Source organism: Ictalurus furcatus, chromosome 2 (genome assembly GCF_023375685.1).
Source record: "Ictalurus furcatus strain D&B chromosome 2, Billie_1.0, whole genome shotgun sequence".
Taxonomy (NCBI): Eukaryota; Metazoa; Chordata; class Actinopteri; order Siluriformes; family Ictaluridae; genus Ictalurus; species Ictalurus furcatus.
In genome coordinates, this window is record NC_071256.1 from 19,474,419 (window position 1) to 19,497,906 (window position 23,488).

Below are 23,488 nucleotides of genomic sequence, written 5' to 3' on the forward strand. Positions count from 1 at the left end.
TAAGCAAAAAACCACTAGTGTAGTAACAACCAGACATGGAACAGATTTGAAATTCAGAAACTCTCACAATGTTTCTCTCACAATGTTTCAGTTCAGAAACTCACCCAATGTTTCTGATGACAGAAACATTGTGAGAGTTGTGAAGAAAAACCCAAAACCACAGTCAGTAACATCACCAACAACCTCCACAGGGTCGGAATAAAAGTACCACAATCCACCATTCAGAAATAATGCAGAATATCCATCCATCCATCTTCTACCACTTTATCCTTTTCAGGGTCACGGGGAAACCTGGAGCCTATCCCAGGAAGCACTGGGCACAAGGCAGGGTACACCCTGGACAGGGTGCCAATCCATCGCAAGGCACACAATCACATACACACTCACACACCCCCACCATACACTACGGACACTTTGGACATGCCAGTCAGAGGAAACCAGAGTACCTAGAGGAAACCCCCACAGCACGGGGAGAACATGCAAACTCCGCACACACAGTGCTACGGTGGGAATCGAACCCCCGACCCTGGAGGTGTGAGGCGAATATGCTAACCACTAAGCCAAGATGTAAACCACTCATTAGCAGTAAGAATCAGAAAGCCAGTTTGGAATTTGCAAAGAAATACAGAGACGAGCCACAAAAGATCTTGAACCAAGATGAACTTCTACCAAAGTGATGGAAAGGCCAAAGTGTGTAGAAAGAAAGGATCTGCTCATGATACAAAACATAGAAGCTCATCTGTGAAACATGGTGGAGGTAGTGTCATGTCTTTGGCTTGCATGGCTGCTTCTGGAACAGGCTCATTAATCTTTATTGATGATGGAACTCATGATGGTAGCAGAAGAATGAATGCAGATGTTTACAAGAACAATCTGTCTGACAATCTACAGAGAAATGCATCCAATCTAATCAGAAGGAACTTCATCATGCAGCAAGACAATGATCCAAAACACACTGCCAACTCAACAAAGGACTTAATCAGGGGGGAAAAGTGGAAGGATTTAGACCTGCCAAGATTTTAGTTCTCCTGAAATGGAGACTGAAGAGAAAACCCCCCCCGAAACAAACAGCAACTGAAAGAGGCTGTGGTAAAAGCCTGGAAAAACAACACAAAAGAAAAATGCAACAGTTTGGTGATGTCACTGGGTCAGTGGGTGTTATTTACTTTAACACTGTCTGTTCCAATACTTTTGCTCACCTAAAACTTGGGTGGTCTGCCACCAAAAGTGCCATGTTCTAAGTTGTTTAACACATCTAAATGCAAATATCAGTAAATAAAAGCTGAAAATCTATCGTCTCATATCATGTCAACAATCAAACTCACTCTTGGGCAGAAATAAATAATTAATAAGTGACTAATTAAAGCAGATAGATGTATAAATAGAGCATGGAGTCTTAAAGCCTGATCATTAACACATCTGAGGATAAAATACATAAAATACATAAATGTGTATGTGTGTGTATTTGTAAACCTGAATCACACAGCAGTATAAGAGGTTAAATCTGATTTGTTTTTTTGAGAGAGATGTAAATATTTGCTGATTTATCAAAAAGAAGGACTCCTTTCTGTTTGCAGGAGGAGTTGCAGCGAACAGCGATGGGGTTTTCTTAGAGATCATCATCTCAAAGGTCAAAACTGCGATCCTGACTAAGATGCGATACGTTCTAACACAACGTGGTACAAAGTGTGCAGCCCACGCAGTCGTCTCGCTTGTCTAGGTCTCTTCGTCTCACACAAATCAGACCTTCGGCGTTCTCAGCCGCGATAATAAGCAGATCCGTTTACTGAAGATCCTCACCGTCGTCCTGGCAACATCTCAGGAGGAACGAGAAATGAGAAACGAAGACAAGTTAACCCTGAAAACCTCCTCAGGGTATAAAGGAGGTATCTGATCGAAATGACAGCATTATAAACATTGAGATAATCTACGGCTGGAGAAAAAAATACGGAAAAATACTTCCACGCCCCTTAAGATTTACAGGTCACCCTACAGGAGTGCTGCTGCTGGTGTATTTTTGCTCACAGTGGACCTTAACAAGGTAAAAAAATATATATCAGAGAAGTGCAGAGTAACATTGACCACCTTTTTACCTCCCGACCAATCAGGTCGCAGCTCAGGGGGCAGGAGAAAAAACATTATTCTTACCTTTCTATTAAATATGTAAGTAATAAACACAGTGTGTATGTGTGTGTGTTAGTGTGTGTGTGTGTGTGTGTGTGTGTGTGTGAGTTACTGCACACCCAACTGGTTTATTCCTCTTACACCACATCAATTTTCCAACTATTACAGTTTATTATTTATTAAACAGCGACACATCATACTTTTTATCCGTTTATTGTTGCAGATCATACTTGAAACAAGTTGGTTCCTATTCTCCCTCATCAAGGTCTCTTTTAATCTCTCTTGAAGTTAATAAGACAAAAACAACAAAAAAACAAAAATGCAGCTTTTCATGTTACCGAGAAGCAAACAAACAAACAAAAAAAGATGTCAGAAAATTTACAGCCTTTCCTCCGACACTAGAGACTCCTTCCTTCCATAAATGCTATGTATGAATACAAAAGTTTTTTCAATCTATTTATTATTAGTGGAGCGTCCATTGTACTATACAAAGTTCCTACCAATGAGCTGTTGCTATAGAAACAATTACGTATTGTAATTAGAACGAGTGCAAACATATAAACTTGTGATTCGTAGCTGCACTACTGTCAGAATATTAATCAAGACCTTCTGACCAATCAGAATCCAGAATTTAACTTCAGAAAACGGAAGACTGTGATACAGGCGCATCATAGTGATGACGCTGTAAATTTTCCCAGATGTTACTCTTCATCAGCTCATAAACTGTTTGTCTTTATTAATTTATTTTTAAATTGTAATCAAATGCATTGTAATTGTAGTTGTAGCTGTAGCTCGGTAAGCAAGACTACTGTCTTTGCTGTTCTCCTATAAAAAACCCCACACATTTCTATTTTATTTTTCATTTTGTTTTTCCATCAGAGCACCCAGTTCTGTCTTCCTGAAGTCCCTGACTGTAACTCCGTCTCCGCAGGTGAAATATGTCTCCCATTTCCCATGCCAAGTAACTGACACGCTGCTGTCATGTAGGACCCGTGATAAACTACAGTGTTAGTGTGTCTGTGTGTGTGAGTGTGTGTGTGTGTGTTTGTGAGGGTGCTGTAGATATTTTGATTAATCTTGTTTTGTTTCCCAGCAACTTTTCAGAGGTGATAATTGATCACGAGGACGAAATTGTCAATTTAAAATAGAGCACAAGGTACAGAAACGACTCCATCCACCTCCACCATCCATGCTAATTTATTGAATTATTCATTTTTATATAATTATTTATTTGTTGCAAGATTGGACTTGGGTTTTCATGATTGTTTCCCCCCTCTTTGCACACCCTGTAAGCTGAGAACATTTCCCCGGCTGTCATGGAAACTGGGACACCATGTTGTCTGAGATTAATGTTTCTGAATTACATTCGATAGGTTTTTATTTTCTTTGAATGCACCACCTTAATTGCAGGGATGGATGTCCTCGCAGGGGCATCGCACAGGTTGTTTTTCTAACGCTGACATTTAAACGGAACATAATATTTCACTGTGTTGTCATTGTTGTTTTGCTTTTTGTTAAATCCCACCCATCGGCATTCCTGCTCTCCATCTCCATCTCTGCTTCGGTGTAAATTCTGCTGCCAGTAAAATACTTTCCCATAAAAGCGAGCCGGTGATAATGAAAGCTTGGAGCCGTGTTAATAGCCTTGCTGGTCATTTTCTCTGTCTCAGTCGGCCTCTCTAAATCATGTTAGTGTAATGACTCTGCTCCCACCTCCCATGTCTTTAATTACGATGCTCTAGGAAATGTTTTTTTTTTTTGTGTGTACTTTTTTTTGGCCAAGTGTACATGCCTCAGAATTTGGGAGAATTTCCAAACCAAGGCAGAGAATTCTCAGCAAATAATAATAATAATAATAATAATAATAATAATGGCTATGTTAACTCAAATAACCAATGTTTACAAACGTGGTGCGCTGAAAAGCATGTCAGAACCCACAACTTTGGAGCGGATGGGCTACAACAGGTGACGTTTTTCCCCAGAAAAAAAAAGTGAAAAACGAACTATAAAAACATTACGAGGAAGCACAAACACAGACCCGGGCAGTCAGTCCTTTGCGTTTGACGTCAACGTGGTTCCTGAGAAAGTTTTTAATGTCGCACCTCGGCACTTTGCTTTCGTGCATGATTGATATCGAAATAAAGGAACTCTGCTTTCATCCTTTTTTATTTGCTTTGGTAACCTGTCAAAACAGCTGGCAATGGGCCCAAGCACTGATGTGTGTGCGTTACCACAGCAACTGCTTTCCGTCTCCGTGTGCGTCGTTGGCTAGTTTTTGTCTGTAACATGTGGCTGAAAATATCTTAACGCTAATTAGCGCAACATCCACCATATGGAAGAGAGAATGATGGATAAACCTCCGAGCTCCGTGACGGATAGACAGACAAATAATTGTCATGTTTTGATTACACTTGAAGTAAATTTTAATTAGCATTCCAGCTGATACAGGTAACAGCTAATAATACTAGCAAGGCTCAGATTGTTAATCTGTAATGTTGTAATGTTAACTAGCCCTTACACTACACTCTGCGCAATAAAGCTCTGACGTACATGTTTACTGACTCTACGTAACGTTTCTCTGAGACCCTGAGGTGTCTACTTAAAGACAAAAAAAAGAGGCAGAAGTAAACAAAAAGAGTCCTGAAAGAGGTTTATCCGTGAGGTCGGAGGCCTACATCTAGGAGCGCTGACACACTTGGGCACGGCCATGATGGATGGATGTTTACACTCCACTCTGGCTGTGATATCATAATAGATGTGCGTCTCTCCAGGCCCTGCTTTCTGTCCGACAACCGGATGAATTTATGACCTGTCGGGTTCCGTGGCCGAGCGTGAACCATGATGAGCTCAGCTTGCACACCGAGCAGGAAGTTTATGCACAGCACGTACTTGTTCACAAGCGACATCTTAAAAAATAAAACGGAGCAACACCACAGAGAGAGATACGTACTTTCTCCACACGCACCATCACAGTAGTGATGTGTCGTTCATGAACGATTCGTTCATTTTGAACGAATCTTTAATATGACTCGGGAACAGAGAGTTGTCTCAGAGAGTAATGAACGTAATGAATAGTTAATTTTTGACTGTGCATGTGCTGCAACATCCCCATAGGTTCTGTACAGGAAACAGAAAAGATTAGTTCACCTCTCGAATCTTCGGGTTCGAGTCGTTCGTTCTTCCGGTGACCGCCCCATTCTGTTTATCATATTTCGGCCTTGGCTGAATTAACCTATAGTTTATTTTTTATTCCAGCTATGATCAACGTCTGTGTAAGTACTAGATGTGTTGTGGAATTTAACATGTAACATTTTAATTATATTCTGCTGAAATGAGCGAAATGACTCGGAAAAAAGATTTCATTTATTTTCCTGAACGAGATTCAAAGATCCGAGTCAGTAAAATGATCCGAACTTCCCATCACTACATCACAGCTAATAATATGAGGTTTACCAAAACGTCTTCTCAAATGTTAGTTCATAAAGATGTTGAATTAAAGCTTCCTGGGTTTGTTCCTCTGTAACATTTAGAGACGTTCCTACAATGCTGCTGCAACATTTTTTTGCAGTTGTAGGAACATTAACCCTTTTCCATACGGTCACTTTCCGTCTAAATGGGAAGGTCATGTTAACAGTGTGTTAATAACATTGTAATTACAGTAATGTAGACTGGTTTTTGTCTGAAATGTTACAACCCAAGCTTTGTAGAAACTGGAATACTTCCTGAAGTTTCTAACATCGACTCGGATGAAAATCAAAATCATACGGAAAAATATGGAAAAATCTTTAAAAAGTAGCATTTTTTTTACTGTTTGAATTGTGCTTGATTTACACACTATACTGCATGTGCAATTTTACAGACAACCTCTTTGTTATCCCGATAGACTCCTTGTGGGTGTGTGCAGCAGTGTGTGCATCCTCACTTTTCAGAGTTTACAGGTACATCTGTTCTGTCCATCCTTCACAGCGTCTCCGCCCCCTCCTCCCAGCCCGCAGCAGCAGAGAATCTAATGAGAATGAGTGTGTGTTCGTGTCGAAGCCTCTCCAGGCTGTACTGCTGTACACACCACACACAAATACCAGTAACCAGTTTCCAGGATTTTTTTCTGCTGTAATGATGTCATGTGTACACAATATGCCTTATGTATGTCTGGCCACACCCCCTTCTTTTCCCTCTCAGAGCCATAGGACGAAGGAATATTACAAATGAAAGATTACAGGAAGATTACAAGACTATCATGAATATTAAAGTTATCGCTCATAACATTATTGTCAATGACTATGTTTACATGGACAGCAGTAATCTAATTATTGACCTTATTCTGAATAAGACAATATTGTGATTAAAGTGTTTACATGAGTTGCTTTTAGACTATTCCTTTCATGTTCCCGTTTTACATGTTATAGAACATAGATCAATTAACGGCACACGTCATTATGTCACCACGCCACGCCATCTGACGTTCCCTCCAGAATTTCACACATCAACATACAGTTTGTCTTCGTTATGGTACTGTATACAGTTTTGGGTGTTTTTATTTTTAATTTCATGAAAGCTTCAAGTGCAGTTAATTATTTGTCATGCTGTACGTGCAAATAGACGACTGCATGAAGCCGTGGACTGCGTCCAAAACCGCGTACTTACCTACTATATAGTGGCTGAGATATATGTATTTCGCCTACCATATAGTAGGTAAGTACGCGGTTTCGGACGCAGCCCTGCTCTCTTGTTTGCCGTCAAACGCTTGAACACTGCCGTGTGTGTACGTGTCCTGTTGCAAAATGCGGTGAGAACTCCCACACGATGTTAATAGTGTGATTAAGGTGTGTACATGTCTATAATGCACTTCGATAATGCGACTAAAATAGGAATACTCCACATGTCTTAATACGATTTGTGTTTACTTCGAATATGACTTTAGTCGGTTTAAGGTAATCAATAATCGCTGTTTACGTAGTAGATCCTTAATCAGAATATCATTTTAATCGGGTTGATATCAGATTATTGTTGTCCATGTAAACGTGGAGTACAGCATTAGTTTTAGTGAAGGAGGTGTGACCTGTCAGTCTTGAAACAGGAGGCATGGCTTCTCTCTTATGCTCCATTCTGACATGGTTCTGAAACAGGGAACTTTTGTTATTCTGACTCAGGGTGTCAGGATGGTGTCCTTGACATTGTAGTTGCTAGTTCATGATCTTTTGGTGCTCCGATAACCAAACCAAAATGACGTAATTCTGAGCTCTGACTTCCTGCACCTGTCAGTACCCGTGATGGATGAGAAATCCGTGTCGAGACAGGACTCCGTGACAGATTGATGATGCGTTCAAGGTGCCGTCCCGCTGTCACTGATGTGTTTAATATCACGTCCCTGCTTGTTTACAAGCTGTTTATCAACCTGTAAACGCAGGTTTTCATTTCCGCAACACGACCAGCGTGAGCACGTTACGCACTGGTGTCAATAAGCCTGCCTTAAACACACACACACACACACACACCCACAGACACACACACTGTAATTAAAACTAACCTGGCAGCCCTTTCATCGTCTACTCTGTCGTTCTCTCCTGCAGAAACGTGCAGATATTTACTGAGATATCGACAGTGAGATCAATTTGTCCTCGATAATAAAAGCTGCTTGGTTTCAGACATTATAAGAGACAGAGTGACTCTACATCATAAATCAGGTCAGGAGGAATATGAGCAAGTGTATTTACAAGCAAGGGACACAGTAAAGCGTAATTACCACTCACTATGGCTGATCCTGGACCTGCTTACTGATTACTGAGTGTGTGTGTGTGTTTGTGTGTGTGTGTGTGTGTGTGTGTGTGTACATCCACACTGCAGTCATGAAGCAGTAATATTTTATCACTGCAGATCCTGAGCTCGGGTTTCTGTCCATGTGGAGTTTCAGGTTCCTCTTGGTTCTCCGCAGGTTCTCCAGTTTCCTCGTGCAGTTACTGAAGAGGAGTGAATTACTGAACAAATTGATTCCTTGATGAATTCTTAATTAGCAGTTAATTATTTAGACAGTTTATAATTTAACAAAGAAATTTCAATATCACTCACTTTCTTCATGGGTGCCAAAAATGGGCCTTTTATTAATATCAATTAGTTAATATTTGTTTGTTTATTTGTTTGTTTGTTATACAGAAGACTAAGATTTTAAGAACATATTCACATTATTAGCACTGTAACCTCTGTGAGTGGGTTTTTAAAAAAAAATTATTTATTCATTTTATTCTAAGCTAATTTATTTTATTGTAAATGAATCTTATATTCTTTTACCTATTCATGTTTTGTTTTTTTTGTTTTTTTACATCTCATTGTCTCAATACAACAGTGGTAATTAGAGATGCACGCATGTATCGGCCAATAATTGGTATCGGCCAATGTAGGCAATTTTCCAAAAACATCCAATGATCAGGGCCGATTATATCCTGTCAATCAAAAGAGGGTGGGTAAACACATTGAATTTGTGCTGAGTGTAAAGATGATGTCTCTTGTGTGGAATTACTTTAAATTGGGTGACAATGACGACAAAACTGTAGTTTGTAAGCTCTGTACTGCTAAAATTATGTGAGGTGGAACTTCCGTTAAATCTTTTAACACAACTAATTTGATTATACACCTTAGAAGGAATATGCCGAGTTCTTCAAAGCTAAAGCGAAGACTGCTTCACCTAAAAAAGCTAAATAAATAAATGGCACACTTATATAGCGCTTTTATCCAAAGCGCTTTACACTGTGTCTCATTCACCCATACACTCACACACCAATGGTAGCAGAGCTGCCATGCAAGGTGCTAACTTGCCATCAGGAGCAACTTAGGGTTCAGTGTCTTGCCCAAGGACACTTCGGCATGAGGAGTCAAGTGGGCCGGGAATCGAACCGCCTACACTACGATTAGTGGACAACCCGCTCTACCACCTGAGCCACAGCCACCCTATGCTAAACAAAGGCTAGCGTGACTCCCTCTATTGCGCAAGTATTTGACAGCACCAGAAAATTTTAATCTGAAGCACGAAAGCTTGAGAAATTACTCAGAAAGTAATGGAGTTTATGATCAACCATTCTCCGTAGTGGAGAGACACGGGATTTCAGCGACTGGTAAGACACCTTGGGCCTCGCTACACTTTACCGAGTCGGCATTATTTCGCAGATGTCTGCTTACCGGAGATATACGACCGTGTGGCAGATCATATTCACAATCTGCTTCATAACGACTCTGCGATGAGCTTCACCACAGATATTTGGTCTTCAGATGTAAGCCCGATGACTATGATTAGTCTCACTGTTCAGTGGATCGATTGTGATTTTAAACTTAAAGTCTTGCTTCATGCACAAGAATTTACTGGTTCTCACACTTCATTGGCAATCTCACAAGCATTCACTGACATGTTAGATAGATGGAAAATTGACAGATCAAGAGTATAAGAGGAACATGGCTAAAGCCAGGACGGACAGAGATATTATAAGTTTGCCCTGCATGGCTCATTCCCTCCAGCTCGCTGTCAACTACGGCATATTTATCCAGAGAAGAGTGGCAGAACTGGTCAGTATGTGCCGGAAGATGTAGGCCACTTTAAACACTCGCAACTTGCTTCTTCACATCCACAGTCTATTCAGACACAGATGGATCTTCTCCTAAAGAGATTTAAGCAGGATGTAACTACGAGGTGGAATAGTACCTTCTATATGATGGACAGTCTTTTGGAATAAAAAAGAGTGCTTGCTGCGTATGCTGCAGATTACGAGCTACCTGTCACACTTAATGTGCAGCAGTGGGCACTGATGGAAAGCGTAACCACACTTCTCTCACCATTTGAACAAATAACCAGGGAGATTAGCAAAGAAGATACGTCCGCTGCTGACATTATCCCCCTGATCTAGACTAAATAGCTTACTCAGCAAAGAGGCCGACAGTAAAAACATTACTGGAGGCAGTACAAAAACACTTCAGGAATACCCCTTCCAACCATATGCACTGTATTGTATCGCAACAAGCCTTGATCTGCAATATAGAGACAAGTTTTTTGATGCAGACACCAAACGGCAAACGCACGAAATGCTAGTTGCAGAGATTAAGAAATTCGGACACCCTGGAGACAGAGAAGATGTGCAGAATCTAGAAGGTAAATTTCTATCTAAAGAAATATTATATTCAATATAATGGGCTATTCAATAATTCAGAAGTCTGCTTTTAGTCGTTATAAAAACCCATAGGCCTAATAGTTCTTACATTATGCTTTATTTTTAGATATCGTACAACAAAAGAAAGCTTGCATAGACACAAGTGAATCAACAACAGCATCTTTCTCTGCCATGTTCAACAAAATTGTTCAAAAAATCAAACTGTGACAGAGAGTGCCAGTGTGTCAACGCAAGTTGCTAGTTATCTAGCAGAGCCGTGATTCCCAGGCACGAGAGCACACTCACTTACTGGGTTGCTAATCAAAGCCGTCGGCCTGTGCTTGTGCAAGTGGAGAGAAAATACTTGTACAAGCATAGATAGCGAAAGGACCTTTAGCTCTGCATCTAAGAAAAGGAAAATCGACTAAGCTGCGATAAAGCAGAGATGCTTTTGTTTGTGAAGAAGAATTTACCCCTTACTCTTAAATAAGGGAATTGAGTGATGAGTGGTTGTGAGCCTAGGTGTTCAGATATGCTAATGTTTGATGTTCAATGATAAAGCAGAAATGTTTTTGAAGAAAGATTTACCCCACACACTTATTTGAGGGAAATGGTGACTGATTGTGAGCAGAACAGATGCTTTTCATATCCAGTTAATGTTAATGAGCTAATATCATATGATGGAGTAGAAATGCTTTTGTTTGTGGTGAGTGAATGTGAGACTAACAGGAGGTTTTTTAGAATTCAGTCAATGTTAATATGAATTAATAACATTCAATAAGTTAAGAAATCTTAATTTAATCTTCAGAATTTAGTTCATGTGTCAATGTTAATGTGAGTAATGTCTTTTCTGTTTATGAGACCGGTTACTGTGGAACAACTTGTTGAAATGGAGAGAATAAAGTTTTTATTTGCATTTCTTTCAGAATTGTGGGATTAATTATTATTCATTTAAAAGAAGGCAGAAAAGGCAGATCCACCAAACTATCGGTATCGGCCGATATCACTCTGAATAATCGGATATCGGTATTGGCTGAGAAATTTAGTATTGGTGCGTCTCTAGTGGTAATATAAACCTAGTAAACTATTTATTTATTTATTTGTTTGTTTCTTTGTTTGTTGGTGATTAAAAAGACAATGACTACAATATGACTGTAATTTTTTTTTTAAACCGTTCTCAGAGTAATGGTAGCTCTGTAATACCTGTAGTAGAAACCAGACAGATGTTATAGATTATTCTATAATGTGGATTAAATGACGTTAACATGGAGCATGTGAAAGAGAAAAGCTCTCACTCGGTTGCTCTGAGATCAGTGAGATGCGCTGGCTGAGCCGTGGTCAGAGGCGTGATTGATGATGGCAGAGCAAGCGTTCACAGGCTGTAAGTCAGAGAAAATCCATTACAGCGTATTGCACTGTCTCAGCATTCTGTAAACGCTCAGAGTGAATATGAACAACATCCAATCTGTAGACGAGGCTCACTAAAACACCCGCTACGGTGCCTCACGTGTACATTCACTTTTTATTCAAAGTGACTTCAATTAAAGCCAGTTCAGGGTTAAAACTCAGTTCAGGTTCAAGCCAGTTCAGGGTTAAAACCAGTTCAAGGATAAAGCCAGTTCGAGGATAAAGCCAGTTCAGGGTTAAAGCCAGTTCAGGGTTAAAACCCGTTCAGGTTAAAGCCAGTTCAAGAATAAAACCAGTTCAGGGTTAAAACCAGTTCAAGGATAAAGCCAGTTCAGGGTTAAAACTCATTTCAGGTTAAAGCCAGTTCAGGGTTAAAGCCAGTTCAAGGATAAAGCAAGTTCATGGTTAAAACTCAGTTCAGGGTTAAAGTCAGTTCAAGGATAAAGTCAGTTCAGGTTAAAACCAGTTCAAGGTTAAAGCCAGTAGTTATGGTTAACAAATGGATCATGTCACATCATTACGTCAAGTGATACATTGTTGACTATCTAATGCAGAATTCTCCCTCTCTCACACCCTCTTTCTCCTTCTCTCTCCCTCTCTCTCACCCTCTTTCTCCATCTTTCTCCCTCTCTCACCCTCTCTCTCACCCTCTTTCTCCTTCTCTCTCCCTCTCTCACCCTCTTTCTCCCTCTCTCACCCTCTGTCTCCTTCTCTCTCTCTCTCACCCTCTTTCTCTCTTTCTCACCCTCTCTCTCACCCTCTTTCTCCTTCTCTCTCCCTCTCTCCCTCTTTCTCCTTCTCTCTCCCCCTCTCTCACCCTCTTTCTCCTTCTCTCTCTCCCTCTCCCTCTTTTGCACCCTAGCTCTCTCTCTCGCCTGCTCTCTCACTCTCTCATCTGTTCTATATTCAGATGCTTTTGACAAATGAAGAGCACAGGAATTCTGTATCACTGCTCTGTCCTTCTTCTGTCTCTCTGCCTTCCACCTTATTCAGAGGTGTGTTTGTGTGTGATGGAGATTCATCTCTGCTCCGTGCTTCACTGAGTCATGCTGCGTCATCAACATTCGCACACGTGTCGAGCAGCAGGTAGAGGGTTGTATTCCCACAGTTGTTCACACCCTCTCACACACACTCACAAACACATACTCACAAACACACCTCACTCACAAGAGCATCACATACTCACACACACACACACACACACACACTCTCATCGCACCAAACAGACATGCACATACGTTGAATAAATCTGATACTGAAACACACACACACACACACACACACACAAACAACTTTAAAATCATCAACCAGCAGTGGTGCTGAGACACAGGGTAAACAAGACAGCAGCCAGGGAGTTAATTGAGTTTGCAGCAGCCAATTAGAACATGGAGCAACAAGAAAGAAGTAGAAGAAGAAGAGGAAGAAGAAGAAGAGGAAGAAGAAGATGAAGAAGAAGAGAGAGCGACAGAGAGAGAGAGAGAGAGAGAGAGAGAGAGAGAGAGAGAGAGTAAAAAAAGAAAGAGATAATGTCCAAGCAAGGTTGGTCCACTTCCAAGTGAACTCTAGTAAGAAAGTGATTCGACTCTGAATTGACTCACCTGCAGGAAGTGACTCATGCCATGTGTTTTGGGTTGCAGCGTTTTTTGCTAATTTTTTTTTTTTTTTTTGCGCCAAAGCACAGAGCTACAGAGCTGCAGAAATGCCACACGCTCTGGACATTTGTACAAAAAAAAAAAAAAAAACCCAGAAATGATTGGAAATGATTTTTCATACATACAGTATCTCACAAAAGTGAATACACCCCTCACATTTTTATAAATATTTGATTATATCTTTTCTTGTGACAACACTGAAGAAATGACACTTTGCTACAATGTAAGGTAGTGAGTGTACAGCTTGTGTAACAGTGTAAATTTGCTGTCCCCTCAAAATAACTCAACACACAGCCATTAATGTCTAAACTGCTGGCAACAAAAGTGAGTACACCCCTAAGTGAAAATGTCCAAATTGGGTCCAATTACCCATTTTCCCTCCCCGGCGTCATGTGACTTGTTAGTGTTACAAGGTCTCAGGTGTGAATGGGGAGCAGGTGTGTTAAATTTGGTGTCATCGCTCTCACACTCCCTCATACTGGTCACTGGAAGTTCAACATGGCACCTCATGGCAAAGAACTCTCTGAGGATCTGAAGGATCTGTATATTGTATAGAAGTTACTGTGTTAGCATTTTTTGTATAATGGTGTTCTGTCATATCGATACTATATCATCTCACCCTTTATATATATATATATATACTTGAGGAATCCAAAATGGTATCGATCCTGTTTGAACCGACTCGTCCTGGAGATCTGCACATCTCAGGCCAGCTCCAGAGTAATTATTTACTCGGGTTTCAATGTCCGATTTTTCCCCCTGACGATCCTTTTCGGATGGGAAAACCATCCCAGCAGCCGGGTTCATGGGAGCACAACAGATTCTGCGTTCCTGTTCTTCTCCTTTCGTCCCTAATAAATGATAGATGAGTCGAAGGAGGTGGGGGTATTTATCTATTTATTAGTTCCAGTATGTTTCTTTTGGCCGGTGAATGTCAGATTGTAGTCTCTGGCGAGGGTGATGGGTGATTTTCATCCCGGTAGCCATTAGCGTTAAACCATGCACAACACAGAAGCCAAACTCAGTTAGATGATACAAGGTTGTCAGCTGAAGCCTGATCCCTGTCTGACCCCCACACGTTTCAATCCTGTTTACTCCGCAAGGCCAGAGTGTGTGCACGAGAAGGAGAGTGTCATTTTTAATGAGAGCCGCAGCAATGAATTTATTTTGCGAGCCTGGTCCCAGAGGCCTGAACCATGGCCTGAGTGGAATATCTAATTCTGAACGTGCTAAAAGCCTGGAGGGGGAAAACTCGAAACGCTGCAACAATGATAAAACAGAGCCTGAAACATACAGGTTTATCTGCAGAGTCCCCGACTGATATTAGTCCTAATCCGTCCGTGTACAGGGTTAATAAGTCCCTAAATTCATTAGTGTGATAGATTACACCGAGAACCAAGAGCAAAGCTCGTCCCTGCTGCACGCGCCCTGATTGTATAAGTACCGAGGATGTTAAAGTGGTTCTCCCATGAGTAGGAGTGTTATTTACAAAGCCAAGATGAGTCTCATTAATCCTCGATACATAATCATATACCGCCATATGCTAATAGCATACAGAGAAAACACACACATTATGCTCAGTGTGTGAATTACCTGAGCAGCAAAACACACACACACACACACACACACACTGAAATCCTGCTCCTTCTCCATATCTCCAATTCTAAATGCATATGCAGTATAGAGATTTAAACACACCATGGGCGTAGGAGCCATTATATCCCCCACATTTCAAAACCTAGGTTTTGTCCCCCACACTTTTTCCTAATCTCATATATTATTTCGCATTGCCTGCCTGTCTCAGAGGATTTCTGAGTTGGACAGTGTCCAAATGAATCCATTCTGCAACTTTTAGAAGCATAATTCAATTAAAAAATGAGCACAGGGACTCAAATAGCTAGGGATCACTGAACCGTTTGCCTGTTGCCAAGCTTGACGAGAGCAAAGTGTCTGTCATTGGAAGGTAACAAGCAAAACCCTGGTATGTATTTTCAGAGAGGTGGCTACTCTTACACAATGAAAGTGGAATTGATTCATTTGGAGATGACTCGAATATTGCGTGAGCATCCGTGGAAAAAATCTCGTGTCCCGAGGTGAGGGCGGTTACGACACAGCATTCAGACGCTCTTGAGCACACGAATGTATAGATGAAAGATTTACCTCTTGGTATTTGAGGTAGGATATCATAGCTATTTCAGCCCATGAAATTGTTGATTCATTGCTGGGTTTGATCGACAGTTTGGTTGTTGAAATAATTATTTAGCCTATGAAACTGTCAAATATGCAAAAGTTTGCAAGCTAGCTAGCACAATAAAATTGTGTGTATGTGCCATTGCTACGTGTCCATTAATGATTTAATGGTAACATTAGTCAAAATGTTCACACAGAGATGAGCATCCTATAGTATTTTATGGATAGCTACCAGTTAGCCAGCTAGTTCATGTCACACTGTATTGGATGTTTGGGATGGGGATGCCATCGTGTGAGGATCGCTCCCACTGTTGATGAGTTGGAGACTGTGTGTTTTCATTTTCTGTTGTGATTCTGGAAAACGTCGCCATGGTATGGCAGTACTGCTGCATCAAGAACTGCCATAGTAGCTCACACTGTCATCCAGAGAGAAAACTGGACAATGGAATGTTTTTATCTATCGCAAAATAGCCTCCAACTCATAGCTTCAACTCACCAACAGAAACAACAATCCTCACAGGATTCTCAACATGTACTGTGGCTAGCTACATTAATTAGCAGCTGTTCTTAATGATTATAATAGCTAGTGTTTAAATGAACAATTCTCTGTTTGGAGTAATATTAATGAATAAATTGAGCTTCATTCAGTGAAATACATCAGGACTCGTCTCTCCATATTTCAATTGTTTTTTTTTTTTTTTTCATAAATCAATGCTATTGGTCAATCTTTACGTCTGCCTGTGTTTTACAAATACTTAACCAATGAAAAATTATTAGAAACGAGCACTGAAGTGCTTTATTTAAAAAAAATTATTTAAAAAAATATTTTACCATTTCAGCAGCCCCTCCAGGTTCAAAATCACTCCTATGCCCCTATGCCCCTGGAACACACGCACACACACACAGATTCTGTACACATGTTTAAATCACTCGATCTCATTGAGATGCTTGTGAGCCCACGCGGTGTGTTTCTCTGTGAATAACAGATGACGGACAGTGAAACCCTGCTCCACCGACGTGACTCACAGACGTTTCAGCTGAGATGTCACGTCTGAAGGCTGAGCAGCTCCGAGGGGAAAAAACACAGCAGATGAAAAAATATTCCAGGAAATGCTTTGTTACTGCTTTTCACAAGACGGTCACAACAAACCATGCACAAAAACACAATGAGCATCACGCATTTTTATATAAATCTGTCAGTGCCAGTGAAGGAGGCGTGGCCTGTACACTTGTTTGTAACAAGGAAAAAGGTGTGGCCCGTAGCCTGTACACTTGTCTGTAACAAGGTAAAAGGTGTGGCCTGTGGCCTGTATACTTGTTTGTAACAAGGAAGGAGGCGTGGCCTGTACACTTATCTGTAACAAAGGAGGCGTGGCCTGTACACTTGTCTGTAAAAAGGAAAAAGGCATTGCCTGTGGCCTGTACTCTTGTTTGTAACAAGGGAGAAGGAGTGGCCTGTACACTTGTCTGTAACCAGGAAAGAGGCATGGCCTGTACACTTGTCCGTAACAAAGAAGGAGTTGTGGCCTCTATAAATATCAGTCACGTTAAAGGAGGCATGGCCTACAATCAGAGCAGAAATCTCTTCATCAGCTCGTATCTGAAAAAGCGACACACACTCCTAATCCCTCGGTTTTACATTTCATTGCTGTTATTTTGTAGCCCGTTACCCGTCTGTTAGCATCTCAGTTTAACATATCACACACAAACATTTGCCAAATTTTCTCATTCCGGCTGCAATGCTGATTTTATTCGAGCACATTGCCCCGAGCACACATGTTCTAATCAGATTTTAAAAACAACACCTGATTAAATTACACGCTAAACCCGTTAAAGTTTCTCAGGAGTTCAAAAAATCCATCTGCTTTTAATTAAATCGAATTGCACTGCAAAGAAAAACAGGCGAGCTGATAACATTCTTCATTTATTTCACAGTTCTTTCATAGCTCCCGAGGCTCTGCTGGACGAAAAACCAGCACCAACACCTGCCCCACCCCCATACAGGTCATTAGCGTCACTTCATTAGGACGAAGTGTTTAATATGACTGAGTCTCAGAGCCGGTCCTGACTGTCTCACTCTGAGATTGTGTTTCATGAACAATCTCTGTTCTCTGAAGACTTGTAGTAGGACATGTGGATGGAGAGAGAGAGAGAGAGAGAGAGAGAGAGAGAGAGAGAGAGAAAGCACTTCCTGAGTGTGGTTACATCAGCCTGGGATCTTGCCATGCTGTCTGAGAGGCAGACCGCTGGATAATGAAGACCCTCCGGCTGTGGTGCACTTTCCCTGCCCTGTGCACACATTTCAGTCTTTAAACCTGCACACTGTGAAATTTTTTTTTAGGTTTTTGCTGATTAAAAAAAAAAAATTCTCCTCAATTTTGTCACAAACCAGCGAGCTCTCCACTATCATGCCACATCTACCAGTCGGGGAGGAAGAAGACTAACACGTGCTTCCACCAAGACACATGAGGCCAAACAACAGCATCTTTTCGAACTGCTGCATCAAAGGCACTGTAACACACTAAGAAGAAAGTGCTATTTACCCTCTTCCACATACATACAGGAGCTCACAGATGCCCCTGACTGGCTGGTGATTGACAAGGGGGAGAGAGTAAGCCCCTCTCACCCAGAGAGCACGAAGAATTTTGTGACCTTAACGTAGAGCCATGGATGGCTGTGGCATCATCAGTATTTGAACTGATATTTTTCTGTTGCAAAAAGGTTCAATCCACAACCCTAACGGGTTCTGAGGGTTTCACATTCAGAAAGACTCCCAATTAGAACCACTTTAGGAAGCTAAGCAACTTTCAGGAGCTGTTTTTGTTTTATATAAAAAATTTGTATGCCAAAAATTCATAAGTACACTTCATTTGTACATACACTCTATGGAACCTGCATCTAGTTAACAGAATTCTATTTTATTATTATTATAATTTTACATTTTCGGAAAACTTTCAGAAACCAAAAAAAAAAAGTTTGTTAAAACTTCCATTTAGAGGTGTTTTTTTTTTTTTGGGTGAAACTTTAAAGGTTCTTAGTAGAGTTCTATAAAAAATCATTTCTGTAGTAACAACTCGTTCACAGGGATGGGTACGGCAGACGCCCCACTAATAATAGACGGATTGAAATGAAAATGTTGATACGGTGAATTTTTCTAAAGTAAGGAGATGTTTATGTAACATTTATGGAAGGAATCTCCAGTTTTTATCTACCTCCTTGTTTGATTTACAGCTAAGGTCCTCCTACTTCATACTTGTTTCTGAATGTCTATAAGCACTCTAATCTTTCTGAAGTTTGTTTCAGTCACCTCTCAGAAGCCGCTACGATGCATACAGTAGCTGTAATGATTCTGTCAGCGGATCGTTGCTGAGGTGTTTAGTATGGTTCCCTGACCTTTGCATTCTTGTCCCTGCTGCTTTCGAGAATGAAGTTAATCATTATGACAGGTAGAACACCGAATTATGCTTCACCCATTATATGCACTTTCTAACGCTTGTTGTTTGTCCCTTTGTTGCGTTCCTCCTCTCGGCTCCTCTATAATCTTCCCCTGCTGTCTCATTTAAAATGTCGCGCCGTAACCATGGCAACTGCGCAGCAGGCTAAACACTTGAGAGAATTCTAGGTTTCCTGAACTGAGAGTGGTGCTGAAGATGCGTGCATCACGGTATTGAACGCCTGTGTTTACGTGATTACTGACTCAAAGAGGTTGCGTTTGGAAAATTACAGTTTGCTCGAGTGTCAGAAATATGTGTGTCAAGTCAGGAAAAACATGGCTGCCATGAGGTAATTTTACTTCCTTTTTTTCTCTCTTTATTTCTTTCTTCTTTTTTTTTGCTCAGTAGCCGCTACACCAACACCAGGATTAAATGAAACATGTAACAGGCATGATACCAGTTAACCACATACATACATATACATACACACATACAGTATCTCACAAAAGTGAGTACACCCCTCACATTTTTGTAAATATTTGATTATATCTTTTCATGTGACAACACTGAAGAAATGACACTTTGCTACAATGTAAAGTAGTGAGTGTCCACCAGGTCCGTGATGTCGTCATGGAGGAGTGGAAGAGGACTCCAGTGGCAACCTGTGAAGCTCTGGTGAACTCCATGCCCAAGAGGGTTAAGGCAGTGATGGAAAATAATGGTGGCCACACAAAATATTGACACTTTGGGCCCAATTTGGACATTTTCACTTAGGGGTGTACTCACTTTTGTTGCCAGCGGTTTAGACATTAATGGCTGTGTGTTGAGTTATTTTGAGGGGACAGCAAATTTACACTGTTACACAAGCTGTACACTCACTACTTTACATTGTAGCAAAGTGTCATTTCTTCAGTGTTGTCACATGAAAAGATATAATGAAATATATACAAAAATGTGAGGGGGTGTACTGACTTTTGTGAGATGCTGTGTTTTATATATATATATATATATATATATATATATATATATATATATATATATATATATATATATATAATAGGACCAGTACTAGATTTGGAGGGGGGTGTATCGATAACTGATATATATATATATATATATATATATATATATATATATATATATATATATATATATATACATATATATATATATACATATATATATATATACATATATATTATATGACCAGTACTAGATTCGGAGGGAGGTGTATTGATAAATAACTAAATGGATTGAGACCAGTGGACAAGGTAAGTACAGTTAAGTAGCCAGCTTTACTTATGAACTATTGTTTAAAGTAAAATACAGTGTAACAATAAAATGGAAATGAATTAATGAAATAAATGGAATAAATTGATTTACAGTTTTCTGTGTTTCTTACAAAAGGGTTCTTTCTGTTTCAAATCCTACCCACAAGTTATATCAGTCCTGCCACATAGGCAGGACTGATATAGATGTTCAATTATTCTGAGGGAGATGTTCAATTATTCTGCATGCAATTGTTTAGGTGGCTCGCCATTCCCTGATTAGGGAAATCTTGATCAAGTGAGTCAAGGAAGAGGGGTTCCAGGAGCACTGCTGGTGTCTCTTCTGTTTGGTGTCAATCCTCTGCAGTAGACTGTTCATCCACACAAAAAACTGTTTACTTATTAAAAGAAACAGGACATTGCTTACATTCTATTAATCTCAACACTATAATGGGCATTACACTGTTCTTCTTAAAGAACTAAAACATCAGCATAGGATTATTCACAAAAAAATAGATTATTAATCATTAAGCCTCATCATGTTGTAAAGTCTATATTTCTAAATGTTGTACAACTGTTTAGTACCCATTTCAGTCTCACAAATACATTTACTCATAATCTGAGTAATAACCACGAAGTATAAAGAACTGCAATGAGTATTAATTGCATTACCCTAAACAAACATAAAATACCATACAATTCTTAGTGTAACGTGTTGCAAACATCCTTCACAATAAAGTAGAAAAATAAAATGGCACATGTCTCTTTCTGTTCTTTCTTAGCACGAGTGCCACCATTCCGAGATTCAATTAACTAAAATGTTACGAGGTAGCTAGCTATCTTGACTGAATCGTGACTACAAAACATGTCTGTCTTCAAATATGAATTAAAGTGCATACAATACAAAAGTAATTTCTGTGCTATCAATATTTCTAGGACAGGTAAACATATCAATTATCTGCGACAGCAAAGCTATGCAGGAACTACGCTAGCTAGCTGAACTTACTACATTACAAGTTCTAAAAAAACTCAAAATAGATAACTCACCAAAATCCGTTCTTGCTACACAAAATAAAAATATTACGCAGCAGTATAAACTGGGAAGCGTCAATGCAAAGTTTCAGTTTGATATATAAGAAATATATAGTTCTCCAACATTGCAACAGCTACGTGGCTCAATTGAAAAAGAAAAAAAAAGCAGGCATCTGCCGAATGAAATATTACATGGAGGCGGGATTTCCACTCCCCCATGCCTTCCTATTGGCTCAAATCTCAATCAACAGCATCAAGACCATAATAACGAAAAATACAAATAAACCAAAATACAATAAGAAAGAATAATAATAAAGTAATCATAATAATTGCCCTACATGTCAAATTTAATAATTTCCAGAATAATTCTATAATTGTATAACCTTGGTTGGTTTACCAACAGAATTTGAGCTAAAGTATAATTTCACCTAAATGTCTAATTAAATCTGACTAACCTTAAACTTGAGCTGGGATTAATTCCTAATGGATTCAGCAAAAAGAGTAGAAAAATATAAAGTAAAATGTTACTGCTGAGATCACTGATGATGCCCATTTTCCTCCTTAATGTTTTTTTAGTGATAACTAGCATAGAAACTTTCTTTTGAGGAAAGCTCATCTCAGCTGTGAGTTTAGAGTCCCCACGAAATCAAAAGTTTTTGTTACGATTCCACCTTTAGATGGCGCTGCGGCGTGCGACGTGCACTACAGGCTGGAGGGCACGCGCGTGCACGAGCCAGAGTATGCGAGCGCTCAGTGAGCGCACGCTCTTCGATTGTATATGGAGGACTGTGTTTACTATGGACACATGCGTTTGTTTTGCTTTCTGTTCTGTCTCCTCCCTGTTTAGATATTGGTTGGTGTTCGAGGGTGTGTCTACATTTGTTTCCAGCTGTCTGTGTTCAACCTTGATTATGTTAATGATGTAAACCCCTCATGTTTCTGTGCACTTCACGCAGTATTGTGTGTGTATATATATGTGTATATATATATATATATATGTTACCTTCATGCTAAGCGGTCGTGTTCTTGTGTCATGTTTAGCCCGCGATTCCCGTTTCATGTTTAGACCTCGTTTCATGTATTGACCTTGTTTGAGTAAATAAAGACTTTGATCTGCACTTGCTTCCGCTTCCAAGTCCTGTTTTGTAACAGTTTTGAGGCTTTTAGTATGACTATATTCACATTAAGTTTATATATAAACTTGTGCACTCCAAAACAGTGACAAAACTCACATTTAGAAGATATACGCATTCAAAAATTACAGTCTCTCTCTACCACCGATACGGATCAACAATTTTGATGACATCATTCTGCACTCTCCTCAGATTTTCTTTCCAATCAAAGAAAATTTAAGATTTTCTCTAGAATCTGAAGTGTCCCGTCCCCAACATGATAAAAATCCATGGTACTAACTGTCAAGTATGGCGTAGCCCGAGCTGTGAAGTATGCTAAACACTATTGGCTATTTAAAAAGGGGAGGAGCCACTCTGACTTCCTGTTTCAGTGCAAATTACGTCAACATATCGAATAACGCTGCGCTTTTCAAGGCACTACATTGGGGACTTTAAAATTTCATCTGAGGTTAAAATAATTGAGCAACACGATTCAAAAGTTACACTTTATTTTAGACTTAAATCAGGTTCAAACTTTGTATTTAAATTCTGTTTATTATTATTATTATTATTATTATTATTATTATTATTATTATTATTATTACTACTACTACATTACAACAGCATAATGCTAATGCACTTTAGGAAGTATATTGCTTCTTAAATATAAACAGTGTTTTATCAGTGATAAATAAATCCACGTATTGATTATTTTACACTAATTTAAATCTGTTTTAATCCTTTCAGTTCCCTGCTAATTAGTCGCACCTTGTTGTTTTTTATCCCGAGTGTTTCACTGCTGTGCTGCGAGGTTGCTGGATAATAATGGCCTTTAGCTTTTGTGCCGATTGGGTTTTACTTTTGAATTGAACTCCGTGGTGCTGTTTTTTTCCTATTATGATAATTGCCTCCTTTTCTCCACGCTACGTTTGTCATTAAGCAACAAATAAGACACGGGTCAGAGTGGTTTATTTCAGCTTGTAATTGAGTCCTGATATGGAGAAGAAACGATGGAGAGAGAGAGAGAGAGAGAGAGAGAGAGAGAGAGAGAGATGGATTATTGTGTGTTGTTTTGTACAGTTACAGTCTGAATGTACATCCTGTGTGTTGAATAATCTCACTCTGAGCTCCAGACGTGTA

At 39.8% G+C, this 23,488-nt stretch overlaps 1 pseudogene; it reads left to right on the forward strand.

Annotated features, from left to right (window-relative positions):
- The window catches only part of LOC128617440 (uncharacterized), a 38,398-nt pseudogene extending 16,405 nt beyond the window's left edge, over nucleotides 1-21,993 (forward strand).
- The last annotated feature ends 1,495 nt before the right edge of the window (nucleotides 21,994-23,488 follow it).